General features: G+C 38.8%; 1 long non-coding RNA gene across 1 annotated transcript in view; it reads left to right on the top strand.

Moving 5' to 3' along the window:
• The window catches only part of LOC129347920 (uncharacterized), an 11,363-nt gene extending 3,406 nt beyond the window's left edge, over positions 1-7,957 (top strand). The window contains exon 3 of the long non-coding RNA XR_008600266.1: positions 4,654-7,957. This is a non-coding gene — a long non-coding RNA (uncharacterized LOC129347920). The remainder of the gene's footprint in view (positions 1-4,653) is intronic.
• The last annotated feature ends 469 nt before the right edge of the window (positions 7,958-8,426 follow it).

Raw genomic sequence — 8,426 nt, forward strand, 5'->3', positions numbered from 1 at the left:
GATTTATTTAGTACTGTTAACATATCAGAGTTCTGAGTGAATTTTTCTTAAGATAGGCAAAGGCCATTTATTGATTACATATAGGCTGTTAAATGTTTATTAAAAACTAAAAAGCATTTAAAAAAAACAACTTAGGTATTTATTGAGTCACTAAAATACTGTAGAGTACAGACCACATCAGCATGATTATAAGCATCCTCTGGTAAATGAACAACCAGATCCTGATGTCTCTCACCATATGGACTTCAGGAGATGATTAGATGATGATAAACTGTGACCTACTGGTTGGGTTCTCTCTGTTCTCATGTTTCTTACATGTTTGTCCCCTGAAAGCTGGGTCCTAATGTTTTTTGAGCAACACACCATACTATGACGTTTTTACAATGATGGTTCTACTATGGAACCAGTTTGACATGTTCAGGTGTTCTTTGTGTGAAAACTCAGAGATTTCAGGTATCAGAAGGTGGTTTTCAACTTTCTTTGTTAACTTTCTGCCTCAACTTTAAACTAAATTTCCTTCACTAACCCAGCCCTCTGGACTTCCAGGAAGCTGTGTTCCTATTGGTTGTCCAGGTGGCTGCTTGGTGTTATCAGGAACACCTGAGCAGCTTGGTGTTATCAGGAACACCTGAGCAGCTCAGTGTCTTCCTGCTTTATTTAGCTGCAGACAAACATTTCCTCTGTTTCTCTTCACCAGTGAACTGGGTTTGGTTCCGTTGCTTTAGTTTGTTCTTTAGGTGTTGGCTTGCAGCTTCCAGCAGTAAAATCATCTTTAATGTGTTTCTTGGTGTGTTTTAGGGCTTTGTACTGGATAGTTGTCTTGGTAAATGAGGTTCTTTAGCCACAGTTAGCACATGGTGCTAATGTGTGCAGTGATTAGTGGATTTGGTACAGCTGAGTTGTGTCTTTATCTTGGCTGTAGTGAGTCTTCAGAGGTTTCTGGTCAGACACATTCTGTATTCTTGTTTGTGAACCAGCATTGATTGTCCAGAAGGTAAGAGTTCCTGTCCTGATTCTCTGTTCTCAGAGGTTCTCTGGTAGGCTGCAGGAGACTTTAGCGTTTGGGTTGTGCTAGTTTGGTTTTTGTATGGTTTCATTTGGACGACTATCTTGAGGCTCCTCCATGTGGTTTAGTGAGGTTTTCTGGAACAGTTCTACAAACCAACCTGCAGCAGAAGAGACTTTGAGAGTTTTTAGGAAGTTCTGGAGACCAGACTTTAGAGCAGCAGAAACATTTGTCAGCAGTTTGAGCAGGAGAAGGTGAGCTTCAGAGTAGAAATGAGACAGAAACCTTCTTGACCCGTGTGGTGAGGTCCTGTACCAAGAGTTTGAGCAGGTTGTGAAGAGTCTGTAGTTCTTTGGTCTGAAAGCACAAGAAGAGTTGACTCATTAAAGGAGAAAACAGGAGATATTGTTGGTTCTTCTGTCGCTCTGCAGTTTCCTTAGACTGAATATCAAGTTTATATTTTAAATGATTTACCATGTGAGCCCAAGAAGACTTCAATAAACTCCCTCCATCCCCTGGACACAACACATTTTATTACCATGTTAAATCTTTTTTTTTTTATGTTTTTGAGTTTTAATCATAGTTTTAGCAGTTTTTTCTCTTTGCTTGTTTAGTTTTGTCATCTGTGTGGAAGGTGCTAAACAAATAAAGTTGAATTGATAAACTGAATAATTGACTAACTCCTGATTGTGACAACAGAAGTATTTTCATTGTGATTTAAGGGTTTATTTCATTTTTAAGGTTGGGGTTAAAATCTTGACAGAAAAAGAAGATTAAAGAAATAAACTACATAACAAAAAGCAATTAAATCAAAGGAAAAAAATTTAATACAATAAAACTTTTAAAAAGTTTTATTATTAAAAAGATTTAAGAAATTTAAGATGTAATTTTCTAAATAAACATTTAATTTTTTAATTTATTATTTTGTCTTTTTAAAGGTTTAATAACCTAATTAAATGTTTTGCATTTTTAAAAATGTTTAACATTCTTCTTGTTGAATTGTATTTTTTAAATGTTTAATTGTGGAAAATATTTTATCTGTAATTTTGAATATTTGTATTTTAAAAATTCTGTTTAATTTCATAATGACATGTATTGTATCTTGTTGAATTATCTCATTCAATATTTTGTCTGTTTAATATAATTTAATGTAATTTAATGTTTAACTCTATTAAACAGACAAAATATTGAATGAGATAAAATACAAATATTCAAAATTACAGATAAAATATTTTCCACAATTAAACATTTAAAAAATACAATTAAACAAGAAGAATGTTAAACATTTTAAAAAATGCAAAACATTTAATTAGGTTATTAAACCTTTAAAAAGACAAAACATGGGTACTTTGGCATCACAGTTAATAAAGTGACCACATGGGTGGAGCCAAGGCGGAGTCTGGGTGGAGTCAGGGTAGAGAGTAGGCAGGGAGGTGGGTGGCAGCCTCCCCCCTTTACAGACCTGACCGTAAACATGGTCGACACCCACCTGAGGGAGACGCTGCCTAAAGGCTGGAATATACTTTCCGCGCGAACGAGCCACGCGGAAATCAGCTGAACGGAAATCCGAGCGAGAGAACGTGTGTGCATCTATACTCCGTGCGGCGTCTGCTCCCAAACTGCAGGGGGCAGTGTATCGCAAACACATGTCTACCTGGTCTACAGGCTTAAAAACTGTGTGCTAAAGTTTACATTCATTTGTAAATACAAAGGAAGTCTTGAATTTCCATTGACCCCTAGAACTCTTAATTTCCTATAATGGAATCATTGAAAATGTTTCAATGTGTTTTGTCACAACAAACAATCATGCATTTTGGTTATTTTCATAAATTTAAAGAGAAGGTGAGGCCTTTAACCCCAAGAACACGAAACCTACCATCAAGCATGGTGGTGGCAGTATCATGCTGTTTCAGACTGTATGTTGGACTGGTTCTGGACTTTCTTGGGACTGGTTTTTGCTTGGTTTCCATTTTGGTTCTCCTGGTTTTGGATGTGATTTAAAGTTGGTTTAGGATTTATTTTATTCTGGATCTGGTCCTGGATGAGGACTGGTTTCAGACTGTATTCTGACTGGTTCTGAACATTTTTTGGACTGGTTTAGGTTTGATTTTGGTCCTGGTTTTAGAACTTTTAAGGAATTGTTTCAGACTGTCTTGGGCAAATCTTAGACTTTTTTAAATAGCCTCTATATGTGATGTGTTTTGATGATTATATTTCTATTAATTTATCTTTGTTGTGCTGATTTAATGATATAAAAATTCTCTATGTTGCATGTTTAACTCCGTTTCTTCTTTTCACTGTCAGTTTGGTCTGACAGGCTTTCAGTCGTTTAATTATTTAATTAATTATCAATTATCATCACTGATATTATCGCTGTTCACGCCAGATGCTGCAGCCTTGGGTTGAAGTTGTAGTAAGTGGATGTCAATGAGAGTCCTCATAAAGACAGAAGTACGAGTGTGTGTGTGTGTGTGTGTGTGTAGGTGTGTGTGTGTGTGTGTGTGTGTGTGTGTGTGTGTGTGTGTGTGTGTGTGTGTGTGTGTGTAGGTGTGTGTGTGTGTGTAGGTGTGTGTGTGTGTGATGAGTCACAGATCAGTTGAGTGGGATGTTTACAAACCCCCAGGCGCTCTCTCTCTGTTGAAACATAATGCAGCCACTGACATATGCATGCTGGGATTCCAGTGTGTGTGTGTGTGTGTGTGTGTGTGTGTGTGTGTGTATGTGTGCGTGCGCATTTGCACATGTGTGTGTTTTAAGGCATTGACAGCATTTGACAGTAATCTATGAAACGAGGCTGCAGCTGCATCACAAACACTCGCTGCCTCCTTCAGAGATTTCTCAGGAAGCGATCATGATGAGGATGAGGACGATGAAAGAGCGTGATGAAGGTGCGATGAAGAGGATCATTAACAGGCTATTCTGTTTGACTTACAGCTGCCAAATTCGTCATTGTCTCGTCTGCGGTGGCTAGATGAAGAGCGATAAAGAAAATTCCATCCAGACTCAGCTGTGAGGATCTTCATGTCAACATTAGAGAATGGTCTGTCTGCGCAAGATTACTGCAGAAAAATAGCAAAGTTGTAGTCTTGAAATACAAGATACAACAATTGAAAACACCACTGACAAAAGCTGCACCAAAATACTGAATGATGATGAGGTGCAGCAGGTCATTCTACACAGCAATTTGTCAGTGTCAGAAAATGATCTGTAAACCAAGATCTCAACAGCTGTAATCTCAAAGTGCTCTGAAAATAATGTTTGTTAGCATGTATGAGCTTGTTCCAATCTTCATCGAGGCTCATTTAGTAGCTGTTCTGGACCTTTTGCTCAGATCACATGAGCTTCATCAGCAGTTTGTCCAGTTGTTTGGAATCAACTTCAAAAGCTTCCCAATACATCTTTTCTCTATCTTTATCCACATCTTTTTAAACATCTCTTACTCCTTTCATTTAATATCTTTATGAACCTTTAACTTAATAAAGATGAATCCAGCAGCCACCAGAAGATGATGATTAATAACTGCAATAAATGAGTGTACATTTGGTTTGAAGAGCTGTAAAGCTGCACGCTGATGGAATCATGAGTCCCTCTCTGACTGTATCTGTTTGTCTTCATATTGAGGTCAGTCTCTGCTTTTTGTCTTGTAGCCTGCAGAGACTCATTCTTCCACTTCACTGCTTCCTTTTCCTCCACTCCCTCCTCCACGCCTCGCTTCCACCACTCCACCGGGGATGAAAGATGGCCGCTCATCACGCTGAAGGCTGTCAGTTAATCGCCGCCGTTGTCAGACAGTTGGCCGTTTGGATCCGGTTTGTTTTGACCCACTGGGTTTTCCTTCTTCCTGTCAAGTCATCAGATCCAGTCCACTGCAGACGCCATCCAACCTATCGGTCTGTTAACCAGTTTTCACAGCAGTTTACATTTTTAACCAACATATTAATGCTTTCACCAAGTTTGCAAACATCCATCCATCCATCCATCCATCCATCCATCCATCCATCCATCCATCATCTATACACCGCTTAATCCTCACTAGGGTCATGGGGGGCTGGAGTCTATCCCAGCTGACTCAGGTGAAGGCAGGGGACACCCTAGACAGGTCACCAGTCTGTCACAGGGCCACATACAAAGACAAACAATCACTCTCACATTCACACCTACGGGCAATTTAGAATGATCAATTAACCTCAGCATATTTTTGGACTGTGGGAAGAAGCCGGAGTACCCGGAGAAAACCCATGCATGCACAGGGAGAACATGCAAACTCCATGCAGAAAGATCCCGGGAAAGCCGGGACGTGAACCAGGGACCTTCTTGCTGCAAGGCGAAAGTGCTAACCACTACACCACTGTGCAGCCCAGTTTGCAAACATATTCTGCTAAAATTTTGAGCAAATTACCAGAAGAAAATGGTGGCACTAATTCTCCAATTGCTGCCATCTACCCCTTGAAGAAGCACAGTACATTGGAAAAACCTGATTTTTAAAAAAAAAAAATTAATGTTTTTAAGGGTCTCTAAATGTCAACCAAAGACTGTATTTTAGTAGAAATACGGATTCATCCATATATATATACACTTACAGGAATTTTATGAGGCCTATATCCTATACCCCATATTAAGTTCCATAGAATATTTTGTGTGCCTTTTGAGACTTTCATGTGTTTCCAGACCGGAGAATTTAGTATTTTCCAAAAAAAATGTCTGACACATGAAGCTATTTTAAGGGTTCATTATCTCTAGAACTATAACACCCATAGGTATCTACCAAGTACATGTTTGGATTCACTTGGTGAGGCAAAAAAAGACTCTAGACCCCCATGAACACCAACATCTAGACCCCCATCAAAACTTTGATTAAAACCAGACACAATGGAGCAATACGTTTCATTATTGCATAATGTCGTTGTTGCTGCTTTAAAATTTAAAATTCAAGGCTGAATGTTGGCAGAATGCCCCTTTAATCTGCAGCTGGGTGGAGTTGGGGGCTGAATACCTTCAGAGGCGAGTCGGGGCAGGAACCAACCTTCAAATACCTGTGTGCTGTTATGTGTGTGTGGTCTCCAGGTTAACAAAGCATCTTCAGAAAGCATTTTGTGTGTTTTGTGTGCGCTTAATTCATTTCTTTACATCGTCTCTGCAGCTCAGTGGGTTGTTTGAGGAAACTTTATTGTTCTAAAGGCAGCAGGAAGAAGACCTGGAAGGGTTTTCATGTGAGCTCGTAACCCAGACGGTCCATCTATGTGGCTGCAGATTTTAGGCTGCAGGGCCTTTGTGGGCCAAAGTGGATGACGATGTGTTCGTCACAGGGATCCAGAAGGCATGAATTAGCCTTTAAACACTACTGTGCCCTGCGCTTTGACTCACAGGTTACTGTAGTTCATCTGTGGCCTGTCAGAATGAGTCCTTTCAGTTCTGTGTTCATCATATTTTCTGTACAAGCTGATACTACAGATATCTGCCTTATTAGAGACAACACCGAATTACAAAGTGTCTTATTGGGTGTTTAAATGTCTTTTATCCACTTTATTGCCTTTATTACACGCCGGTATTTACTTCTGTTTGCTAAGTCGCAGTGGTCTCGCTGTCACACAGTATTTTCCTGTAATAAATTCTTCCATTTGGGAAGCCAGTAGCCCCAAGAAAGTATGACTACACTTTTAACCAGTCAGCAATAAACCACCACTAGTTCCTGCTGTTATTCCCACACTTTTACGGTTAATTTCTCTGATATTAGTTACCTCCCTGCACACAAATGTTCCACCAAATCAATCCCCCAGTCGTTACTGTGAACACTGTCGCAGCATCTGATCCGATTCTTAGCAAGAAATACAAACAGAGTATTTTCCCCCCTAGGGCAAAAAAATGTAATGTGGTGCAGTCAGACCATTCTACAAGGAGCTGTGTTACTACTAGAGAATGGTCTGACTATGTGAGACAACTGTGGTCAGTGTTAAAACATACAAACAAATCACAGCTTTTTTATAACCCCCTATAGCATACAGCAGAATTTCACTGAAGTTCAGTCAGACCATTCTACACAGCACTAGAGAATGATCTGGCTATGCGAGACAACTGTGACCGGTTTAAAGACATACAAACAAGCCACAGCTTTTAAAAAAAAAAATCCCCCTATAGCATACAGCAGAATTATAAGGAGGTGCAGTTAGACCATTCTACGCAGCACTAGAGAATTGTCTTGCTATGCAAGACTGCCCTTGTACTTCTCTTTAACCCTTGAGTCATTCTGCGGGTCAAAATTGACCCGTTTCGAAGTTTGAAAATGTGGGAAAAAAAATATTTTTATGTCCACATTTTCAACATTTTTGGGAAATTTTTGAACATTTTTTGGTTGAAAAAAAGAAATGTTAAAAATGTTTCTTAAGAACATTCATGAAAAAATCAACCAAAATCCAATGAATTTTCCACCAAAAAATGTTCAAAGATTTCCCAGAAATGTTGAAAATGTGTACATCAGAAGCTTCACTGTGAAAACATATTTTTTTCACAGAGGCTACACAGAGTTTTCTTCCACCTATGGCGGAATGATAATGAGGTACAGTCAGACCATTCTACACGGTGCTATAGAATGGTCTGACTGTGTGAGACTGCAAACACTTTTGGAACATATCGTTGTGTTGAATAAATCACTACTTATTTAAGGTTAGATGGTATAAAAAAACTAAGAGGGCCTCAGTTTGTGAATCTGGAAGATTCCTGATTTTCATAACACAGTCAGCAACTTCAAAACTGTTTCATTAACGCAGTTTTTTTGTCGTACAGTTTATAGAATCTGTCAGCTTTTGTAAACATAAAAAAGTGAAACTCTTTGGAAATGCTGATATTGTATTATGCATTATTCTTTCTTCTCAAGTTCCTGTTTTGCCGAGTTTGTCTCCTGGTGCTTAGCTGTGTGTCGTCTTAAACAACAACAACAAAAACAACAACAACAACAGTGCGGGGTGGCCCTCCTGGAGTGTTGACATCTAAAGCTATCTATATCACTCACAAAAGCACAATCATCTGCTGTCTGCTCTCTCAGGATTCATACAATTTTGCATACTTTAAATTGTGTGACATGATTTGGAGACTTTTTCCACATTTCAGTACCAAGATTGACCAAAAAAAAAAAAAAAAACATCACAGAGAGCAAAAGACTAAACATTTTCTTCAAATATTTAAAGAAACAAGGTTAACCAACTTGTATGACTAAGGAAAGCATCAAATTCTAACATGTGAGAGGCTGAAACAAGGACATAGGTCATATTTTTGCTGAAGAAATGACACCATTATTCCATTTTTTTCATCTTATCTCTAGACTGATCAGTACAGCACTGTAGTAGAGAACTGACTCACCCTGGGGCTCTATTCCTTTAGTCAGTTACTGATTAGTCTAGTTGTCTAATTAAGCTAAAGGGCTAAA

Source organism: Amphiprion ocellaris, chromosome 21 (assembly GCF_022539595.1).
Source record: "Amphiprion ocellaris isolate individual 3 ecotype Okinawa chromosome 21, ASM2253959v1, whole genome shotgun sequence".
Classification (NCBI taxonomy): domain Eukaryota; kingdom Metazoa; phylum Chordata; class Actinopteri; family Pomacentridae; genus Amphiprion; species Amphiprion ocellaris.